The 10,875-nt window shown below is 39.7% G+C and overlaps 1 pseudogene; it reads left to right on the top strand.

Moving 5' to 3' along the window:
* The window catches only part of LOC118053116 (uncharacterized), a 62,003-nt pseudogene extending 51,538 nt beyond the window's left edge, over positions 1 to 10,465 (top strand).
* The last annotated feature ends 410 nt before the right edge of the window (positions 10,466 to 10,875 follow it).

Genomic DNA, 10,875 nt, shown 5'->3' with positions numbered 1-10,875 from the left:
GATAAGCTCTAATAAATCTCCTTAAAGCTAGCAGGTTTTTCCATTCCATGCCCCGGATTGCCAGCATGGTATTCGCCAAGTTAGTTCGGCTTGTACCAGATGTGGAAAGGGTGGATGGATTGGCGTAGAAGGATTGGAGCTATCTGTCCGAATGCTCAACAATTATCCATTACAAGTCTTTTAAAGGCAATGCGGTAGTGGAGCCGTAGGGTTCTGAAGTGTATTCTTTGAATGGCCTTTTGGTTGGTTGTTTTGCGTTGTTTGTTTGATGATTAAGGTTAAAAGTTGGTAATTTTATGTTGGCGAAATTGATGGGTGGGCATTATGTCGGGTTTTGGCCGATTTACTTTTTTTGCCCTTTGTACCCGCCTTTCCCAAATTGTTGAACGCACCTTCTCTTTTCCTTCCAATAAACCTTTCTTCTCTAGAGGCTCCGCTATGCGCCCAGCTTTACATTCCCTCTCTAATTCTTTCTGCCACACGTACTAGCATCATAGAAATGTTGAATATGAGCCTACCCATTAAATGCTCATAGTAGGGTGCCTTGAATGTAATTGCGAACAAAGTCACCAGTGCTCCGTTTCTATCAAGGCGGGGTTGACACTGCGTGGCCTCATTCCCTCCATCTTGCGCATAAGCCCTTACTGACTCTTGGCTTCTCTTTTCCATTGACATAAGGCTTGTTTTCGATCTGGAGCAATTTCCAAATTGAACTTGTATTGCTAAGGAAGCCTTCACTAAATTTCCTTCCATTTCTAATCTTGGATTATCCAAGCCTCAATGTACAGCTTTAGCGCAGACCCTGATAGACTGCTTGGAAAAAGGTAGATTCAGCACTTATCGTTATGAATCACCTCAGCCATCTTATTGCAATAAGATCAAAGTGAGTGTTTGGGCATTCCAAACCCAGTGTACCTAAAACTCCGGTATCCTAATAATCTCTTTTGTACCGTGTTTATGTTTGGTACCAAGCATACTTCAGACGCTGCATGGGGTCAAACCAATCATTTCCTCGACTTGCTCTAACCTTATCTTCCAAAGTCATGATGTAGTGCTTGTCATCGTTCAATAAAACCAGTGGACCTATTATCGAAGGCCCATCTTGCCTGTCATAATCTACAGTGATGTGAGCTTTGAGGGGGCTGAATGGAATGCAGTGCAAAGTGCTGCCCGTTCACTAATCTGCCTCCATTAGTTCTGGCAGATTATACCCCCGTGAGGTATTTGGAAAAAAAGCTGGCGGTGCTCTATAGGTGGTTGCGTAGACGTTCCCCTCCCCCCCCGTTCTTGACTCTTTAAAAGTTTGCTCAAGCATGATGGTCATTCGAGAAAACTTCATTCCTTAGATTCTAATTTCACTTTGGTAGCGGGATTCTAGGATGGCTCTCTCTTCATTCTCCATTCTTGATCTTGAACGAGTTTGATGGACTTTGGGTGTGGGACCTATGTTTCACGATCTGCAGATGCGTGCATAGATGTATGAGACAAATGCATGATTATGATAAATGCATGATTGAAAAATGCATGTTTCATTGGGTATGGATACAGCCTTTTTTTGTGAACGAATAATAGCCATCACATTATAAGCATTCTCTTGTCACATTGCTTTGATAGGAGTTCTGCCTTTCGAGTCGTTTGCTTGAATCATGTTCACCAAGAGACAGATTTTGCATAAGAAGATGGGTCAACGCCCTTTTCATTAATGTTTGATAAATTTATTACATTTTAGAAATAAAAGAAATACAACATGCTAATCCCTTTTCCTCCATAAACTCTTTAGCCAAAGGTAAGAAGCAAAAAGCCACGGTTCTCAATCTTCCCTAGAAAAGCATCAGTTTCAGCTAGGCTTCGACGATAGCGAATGATGTCTACTCCCACATTCCGTGCATTGATTCTAATAATTCGAGCACGCTGGCAAGCAGCTTCGTCCATTTGCTCATCTGTTTTGGTCATTTTTTTTCTATGAGCAACATGTTGGTTCTGTTCAAAGTAGTGTTGTTGGCGTCGATTTGATCCTTGTGTTTTTCCATTGTTACTAGCTTCTAGTCTAAATACTTCGCCTTTTCGCGTTCTTTGTCAAGCTTTATCCTCATAACTTTTATCTCATTCTTCTTGACCGCTAACTCTGCTTTAACATCCTCGAAACCTCTCCTTTTGCTTTCCCACTCCATATATTTCTTATTCAAATCCTCATACTTCCCAATCCTGTCCATCAGTTCGAACTGCACTTGCGAAAATTTTTCTTGGTAATATTCTGCACTTCCTTGGCAATCGTTAAAGTCCATCTCCATTGTTTCAAGTTCAGTGCAACTTTGCATCCAATCCAAACTCATTCCAACTAGCTCCTTCTCACTTTCTTTCCTAGCACTCTTCTCCTCACCTAGTTTTAACTCAAGCTTTGTTATTTTCGCATCTTTAGACTGTATTTGCTCATCTAGAAATGTTCTCCTTTTATCCTCTTCTAGCATCATTTCTTCCAACATTGCCTTGTCTTTTCTGCTCTTGCTCAACTCTATTCGAAGTTTTTCCACTTGCCTTCTCAATTCATCTTCACTGTTAACCCTTTTTCTCTTAATAGGCTCCTCTACAGCTTGAGGAGATTTGGCTTCTACACAAGGCATGGCTGAAGCAGCTGAGTCATCTTCATTGTTAACCTTTTTTCTCTTAATAGGCTCTTCTACAGTTTGAGGAGATTTGGCTTCTACGTAAGGTATGGTTGAAGCAGTTGAGTCTCTCCATTTTGCATATCCTTCGCTCGTACTTGGATCTTTTAAACCTTCTATCTCAACCAACACTAGATGCTTCCAATCTTGTTTGATGATCTCTAAAACCTCTTCTGCCATGGGATCTTTGAACAAACCAGAGAATTGAGCAATTCCCATAGTCCTAGGAACGAACTGTATGCCCCCAAGTTGTCTTACCACTAAGGCAAAAGCATAACTCACATAACCTGTAATCCCCACTAATGGTACCCAACGCCTTTGTCCACAACTCATTAGGACCTTCACTGTCGTTACCCCATGGGGCTCTCTTCACTTGAAACCGCTATTAGGTTTAAACCTTCTCTAATTTGTCAACCCAACCCTGGTTGTCTAGATCTCCCCATTCTTCTTCTTCTACTAACTTTAGGGGTTTTTGGGGTGAACCACCAAAAATTATTGGAAGACAAGTTTTTTGTTTCGATATGGCTAACCATCCAAATATACAACAATTGCGTGCAAACATCTCATTGCTCCTTTTCCGGCCCTCCTACAAATGGTAAGTGTCAAAATTGTTTCGGCTAAAATAGCAGCCACTGGATTGATTTGTGTATTCTCATACTCCATATAAGCAGCAGCGGCCTCCAAACTCACTAAACCAATCTGACTTGGGAACAACACAAGGCCAAATATACCCAAGGCAATCAATCTCTCTTTTTCTAATCCTGACTTCTTTTCCAATTATAGCATCCTCCATTTCAAACCGGTACCATTCTTTTCTAGAAACTTTTCCAAGTTGGAGATTCTGAGCAGTTTTGACAGTTCAGGGACGATCTTGTCGGATCTCAAAGGGGAATAAATCCGATACAAGTCGTTGGGAAACTTGGTCAACAATCCATATTCCTCAACCGTGGGACACAAGTCTATGCTTCCAAAGGAAAAACATCGGTAGTCTGGATCCCAAAAATGAACTAAAGCTCGCACAGCTGGGAGGTTTGTGCTTAAAAATTCTACCGTTGCGATTTCCATCAAACGTCCGTATTTCCAAAAAAATGCATCTTTATCCACATTCTGAAAATGAGTCGTTAATTTGTTCACCTCATTCAATATGCAATTCAGGTTCTTGATTGGTGACATCTTCTTAGCATCGCTTCTAAGGCAGTCTCCTTCAGTCAATTATGACAGTTCAGAATTTTTTCCATACTCTACGATGGAAGATTTAGTGATGATGGTCATTTCGTTCATAGTCATGCAATTCAAAATGCATTGGGGTTTTAGACTTGTTTTGATGCAAAAGATATATTGGAACATACACCCTAAGGATAGGTTATAGCTCCTTTACGTGAGACATAGGGTAGGTTTACTACTGGGTCTCTAAAAGAGGGTCTCTTGTTGTTCCAGTGATCACCCTCGTAAAGGCGATATGGAGGTCCAGCAGATAGTGGGATGGCACGTGTACCAATCACAATCAGTCTAGACACTCAGCAAAGAGTTGGGGTTTACACAAACTTAAACCTTGACTCAAGTCATAAGGCAAGCTGCTAGTCCCCCACTTAATCTTAAAGTTAACATGTGTGTGCCCTCAGAAACATAATAATAATAATAAAGTGATGCATGCCTATGCCATGTATGATAGAATGTAAAGATGTATGCTAAAGTTTTTTAAACAAAGCATCATAAGAAAACAAAAACCAATAACACATAGCATAAACAAACAAAAAAAAACAAGCTTAGTCCAAGGGTCCCCAGTGGAGTCGTCATTCTGTCGCACGTCAAAATCCGCGCGGCATTTGCTGGTGATTTTTTATCGTTTGTTTTTGCTTGATTTTGTTCTTTGGAGTCGCCACCTAGTATTTTGGTCACTAGGAACCCTAACTGGTTTTTCAGAGATTCTAAGGCAAGGGACTGGTTGCGTAAAGGGAAGGTATTAGCACCCCTAATACGCCCTACCTAAGGTAAGCTGCTTGGTGTTTGGTTTGCTCTATAATTGCTATGGTGTTGGTGTTTTCTAATCCCATCAATTTTTCTAAGTTTGATTCAAATAAAATTTATTTGGATAGAAATCCAAGGAGATTCCATGTGCTTTGAAAGCTCATTTTTCCCTTAGTATTTCAAGAGTTTGCGACTCGTAAATCGCAAGGAGGAGGGATAAAAAATTTAGAAATCTAAGGAAATCACAATGCTAAAAAAAAAAAAACTACCTTAGTATTTCATACTTTCGTGGCTCGTAAACCGTGGAATAATAAAAATTGAAATTTTGAAATGTCCTCGATTATAATCAAGGCTTCTTTCAAAAACGTGTTCGGATTTATTACTCCCAATAATATTTTGGATATTCGTCCTTTAAGGATTTCTTTATCCAAACATTAGCGGTGAATAATAAATGAACTTCCCCCAAAATAAGATTTTTATAGTTTTTGGAATATTGGCCAATACCCTTTGGAGTTTTACAAACATGTTGTAAAATCCAGAAATGCCAAGAAAATAGTTTGTGTTTAAGAAATCTATGCGAAAACACACTTTCAAAGCTTCTAATATTTTTTTTTTTGTAAGAAGAACATTCTAATATTTTTTTTTTGTAAGAAGAACATTCAAAACATGCAACACGCAAGAAAACATTATTTTTTTTTGTAAACATTTTTTTTACGAAATCGAGTATTTTAATACTGAATTCGTATCTCCACAGCATAAAAATTACAAACCAATATTAAGTCATTTTAAAAAATGTGAGGAAAATCAACAATATTTTTAAGGAATTTTAGAAATTTTTTTTGAAAGCAAAGAAAACATTTTTTATCTTTGAAAATCTTGGATGTCTTGACGAAAACCAGGTATTTTAAACACTGAATTTGTATCTCCACAGTATAAAAAATACAAACCAATGTATAAAACAAATATATATTTATATGAAAGAAAACAACAATATTTTTTGAACTTTTCAGATTTTTTTTATTTTTTCTTTTTTAAAAAAAAAAATATATATATATATATATATATACATGCATAATATAATGATATAATATAATTTATAAATATATTAATATTAAGTGGGTTGGGCTGGGCCGGCCCAACTAAATGGGCCGGAACCAGCCCCAAAAGTCGTTGGGCCGAACTCGGCCCAAAAGGGATTGGGCCGATCTCGGCCCACAACTAATCTCACTCGGTCTGGGCCGGACCCGGCCCAGACCGCCGGATTGGGCCAGAAACACTCTGGCCCGTCCCAAAATAGTTCTGGGCCAGAAACCATCTGGCCCTGAGAGAAAAAAAAAAACAACGGGGGGGAATTATTCCCCCCCCCAACCTCCTGCATGCAGAACGATTCTGCATGCAGGAGGCAAATGTATGCAAGCTTCGGGGAAAAGAAATGTGCAGGGGGGAAGGCAGCGTACCTGGCGGTGCTGCGGTGGAGGCGGTGGCAGCGTCCTAGCTCACGTACGGCGACTCCTCACGGCGATTTCCCAAACAATCCAGCGAAGTCCTCTTGGTTCGTTTGCTTGGTCTTTGTTTTCTAAATTCCCTCCTAGCTTCAAACTTTCCCTCTTCTCTTGGTTTTTCAGGTTTTTGGTGGCTCTCTCTCCTCGGTTGGGTGTTTCTCTCTATTCCTCTCTCTCTTTGGTTTTCTTAGTTTTCTTCGGGTTCTCTTTTTTTTTCCTTTTTTTTCCTCCCCCGGTTCTTTTATTCTGCTCTCTATTTATAGAGCCAATGGGCGTGGCTTCATCGTGGAGCTAAGGAGCGGGTCGGGGAGCGGCTGTCCAGGCAGGCCTCCCTCGGTTTCGGCAGCGCGGCGGGTGGTCGGCCATTGTCTTCTATCGGGGTCTTGGTTGGTCGAGGGACCTGCGAAAAAAAAATAAACAATGCAAACTTTTCTTTCTTCCCCGCTGTATGTTCGGGGGAAGAAGAAAGGTGAACAGTGCCGTTCAAAACGGCACCGTTCGGTCTTCTCTTTTTTTTTATGTATGAAACGACGTCGTTTTGGAGAAACACGCCGTTTCATTTAAAAAAGGCGCCAGAACATTTATTTGAATCGGTCCTTAATTTATCATTTGTTCTATTAAGTCCTTCAATCGAGTCCTGATTTTAAGAATAAAATTCAATTGCGTCCCTGCCAAATTCGGTCCCTACCCCTATAGTTGGCCGCGTTTTTCACTTTGGTCCTTGGCCTCTGATTTTCACAATTAAGCCCCTAATTGATCAATAAACTTCCAATTTCTTCAATTAAGCCCCTGAATCAATTCCAAACAGCCCCCTCTATCTTTGCGCCTTCTCCAAATTGGTCCCTGGTTTCGGATTTTCACAATTAAGTCCCTAATTGGCCATTAAACTTCAATATTTACGCAATTAAGCCCCCGATTTGACCTAATAAATTCCTAAAAAATATATTTTGGCCCCAGAACTTAAATTTCTTTCAATTAAAGCCCAAATTGACTTAAAAATCAATTTTTCTTGCAATCAAATCCCCTATAAAATCAATTAAAAATCCAATTAAGTCCATAAACATCCAAATTTGGGCTTTTCTCCTCAAAAATTAAATTTTCCTTCTCAACAAGGCTCTCATCCTTCAAGAATATACTGTAAAAAATCCAATCCTTGTGTTTTTTTAACCTCCTTGACCAATTTTCGATCATTTTCTGAGCGCTTCTGCCTCCTGTTATTTTTCTAACCTCTTTTGCCTATTTATTTTATTTTTTATGGGGACCCAAAAAATGGGTTACAAAAAGGACAAGACCTGATGTATTGCTCAAGGTAAAAGAAGAGATAACCAGATAGTGGGATGCAGGTTTCTTGGAGGTAGTAGAATATTCTGAATGGGTGTCTAACATTGTTGCGGTTCTCAAGAAGGACAACAAAATCAGGGTGTGTGTGGATTTCCAAGATTTGAATAGGGCAAACCCGAAAGATGACTTTCTGTTACCGCATATAGACGTGTTGGTGGACAATGCTGCTAAGAGTTCCACTTACTCTTTCATGGATGGTTTCTCTGGCTATAATCAGATTAAAATGGCTGAAGCAGATAAGAGAAAGACGACATTTATCACCCCATGGGGGACTTATTGTTACAAAGTAATGCCATTCGGATTGAAGAATGCTGGAGCAATATACCAAAGGGCAATGGTAGCACTTTTTCATGATATGATGCACAAGGAAATTAAGGTCTATGTGGATGACATGATCGCAAAGTCCAAAGATGAAGAAAGCCATATCCCAGCTCTGAGGAAATTGTTCGAGAGGTTGAGAAAATATCAGTTGAAATTGAATCCTGCAAATTGTACATTCGGGGTGAAATCAGGCAAATTATTAGGATTTGTGGTGAGTAATAAAGGCATAGAAGTGGACCCCGGCAAAGTAAAAGCCATTCAAGACATGCCCGCTCCAAAGACCGAAAAGGAAGTTCGAGGCTTTTTGGGGCGCTTGAACTATATTGCTCATTTTATCTCACAACTTATAGTGACATGTGAACCGATTTTTCGATTACTCTGGAAGAAGAATCCTGGAACATGGGATGAAGATTGCCAAAAAGCTTTTGATAAAATCAAGCAGTACTTACAGAAACCACCATTGTTGGTTCCGCCTGTACACGGAAGGCCACTCATCCTTTATTTAACTGTGACCGAATCAACTATGGGTTGTGTGTTGGGGCAACAGAATGAGTCAGGAAGAAAGGAGCAAGCCATCTACTATTTGAGTAAGAAGTTCACCGAGTGTGAATCCCGTTACAGTATGGTAGAGAAGTTATGTTGTAGTCTGGTGTGGAGTGCGAAGAGGTTGCGACAATATATGTTATACTACACTACCTGGTTGATCTCAAAAATGGACCCACTAAAGTATATCTTTGAAAAGCCATACATGTCGAGTAGAATAGCCAGATGGCAAGTACTGCTGGCTGAGTATGACATCATCTACATGACAAGAAAATCAGTAAAAGGAAGCGCAATTGCGGATCATTTAGCCGATAATGCTATTGAGGATTACGAGCCATTGAACTTTGACTTTCCTGATGAAGATGTGCTAGTAACGGAAAAGGAGGAGAAGAGTGGTTGGTGGGCTATGTATTTTGACGGCGCAATAAATGTATCGGGCAACGGGGCAGGTGCTGTGATAATTTCCCCAGAAAGAAAGCAATATCCTATCTCAGTAAAGTTGCACTTTAGTTGTACAAACAACACAGCTGAGTATGAAGCTTGCATCCACGGATTGGAAGCTGCATTAGAGATGAATGTAGGGAAATTAGAAGTATATGGAGACTCAATGCTAATAATCTGTCAGGTAAAAGGTGAATGGCAGACAAGGGATGAAAAATTGAGACCATACCAGGAATACCTCTCCAAATTGGCTGAAAGCTTTGATGAAATAGAATTTACTCATTTGGGGAGAGACAAAAATCAGTTTGCCGATGCGTTAGCTACCTTAGCTTCTATGGCTATAATTGATTGTGGTGCCAAAATTCAGCCTGTAAGCATCGAGATCAGAAATTCTCCCTCACATTGTTGTTTAATAGAAGAAGAAACAGACAAAGACCCTTGGTACACGGATATAAAAAGATTCATCCAGCATCAAGAGTATCCGACGGGAGCCTCGAAGATAGATAAAAGGACCTTGAGAAGAATGGCCATGGAATACTACATAGATGGGGAGATTTTGTATAAAAGGTCATTTGATGGGACTTTACTAAGGTGTTTGAGTGATCTGGAAGCCAACAAGGCCTTACAAGAAGTGCACGGAGGAATTTGTGCTACCCACGCAAACGGACACAGGATGGCTAGGATGATGCAAAGAGCAGGTTATTTTTGGCTGGCCATGGAGAAGGATTGCATAAATTTTATCCGAAGGTGCCACAAATGTCAAGTGTATAGCGACAAAGTCAATGCGCCTCCTGCACCCTTATTTAACATGGTGTCTCCTTGGCCCTTTGCAATGTGGGGAATAGATGTGATTGGGCCTATTAATCCAAAAGCCAGTAACGGACATCATTTTATCCTTGTAGTGATTGATTACTTCACCAAATGGGTAGAAGCTTGCTCATATGCCCATGTGACTTAGAAAGTGGTTAAGCGGTTCATCGAGAAAGATCTAATCTGCAGATATGGTGTGCCCGAGAGAGTAGTGACTGACAATGCTCAAAACTTTAATGGAAAGATGATAATGGAGCTATGCACAAAATGAAAGATCAAGCATTCCAACTCGTCCCCTTACAGACCCAAGATGAACGGCGCTGTAGAAGCTGCTAATAAAAATATAAAGAAGATTGTTCAAAAAATGGTGATTACTTACAAGGATTGGCATGAATGGCTTCCTTATGCTCTCCATGCGTATCGAATAGCAGTGAGGACATCAACCGGGGCTACACCATACTCTTTAGTATATGGAATGGAGGCAGTGGTACCATTGGAAGTAGAATTCCCTCTTTAAGGGTCCTCATGGAATCTAGACTCGAGGAATCTGATTGGGTCAAGCTACGATACGAACAGCTAAATATGATCAGCGAGAGAAGGTTAGCAGCAATTTGTCACCACCAGTTGTATCAAAGAAGGATGGCTAAGGCGTATGACCGAAAAGTTCAGCCAAGAGAATTCAAAGAAGGAGATTTAGTATTGAGGAAAGTTCTGTCACTACCAGGAGAAGATCGCAGTAAATGGGCGCCCAATTATGAAGGACCCTACATAGTGAAGAAGGCATTTTCAGGAGGGGCATTGATACTAATAAGAATGGATGGGGAGGATGTAGTTAGGCTTGTGAACTCTGATTCTGTAAAGAAATATTATCCATGATGTATAAGTGTTTATCAAATCAATAAATAAGATTGGGCCAATTATTTCTCTTTGCATATTTTTCATAAGGGGTGCTTGCAAAAAAAAAAAAAAAAAACCCTTACAACTTCGCATGATCTCATAGACATAATTGATCTCTTTTACCAAAAAAACATTTCCCTATTGGAGTTTTTGAAATATTGATCTAGCATTTTGATTTCAAAAATAAATTGATGTTTATTCAAAAATGATATTTTTAACATTCTACTTATAGAATGACAATTGAATCAAGCAACTCCATCATTGAGGTGACTAAATTATAAACAAAAAAAAAAGAAAAAAAATGAATAAACACCCTTACCCTATAACTTTTGAATCGTGTGTTTTTAAATGTATGAATAATGGTATGTAGTGAACTTGTTACTCATGAC

The sequence above is a fragment of the Populus alba genome, chromosome 6 (assembly GCF_005239225.2).
Source record: "Populus alba chromosome 6, ASM523922v2, whole genome shotgun sequence".
NCBI lineage: Eukaryota > Viridiplantae > Streptophyta > Magnoliopsida > Malpighiales > Salicaceae > Populus > Populus alba.
This window is presented reverse-complemented; position numbering and strand designations above follow the sequence as displayed.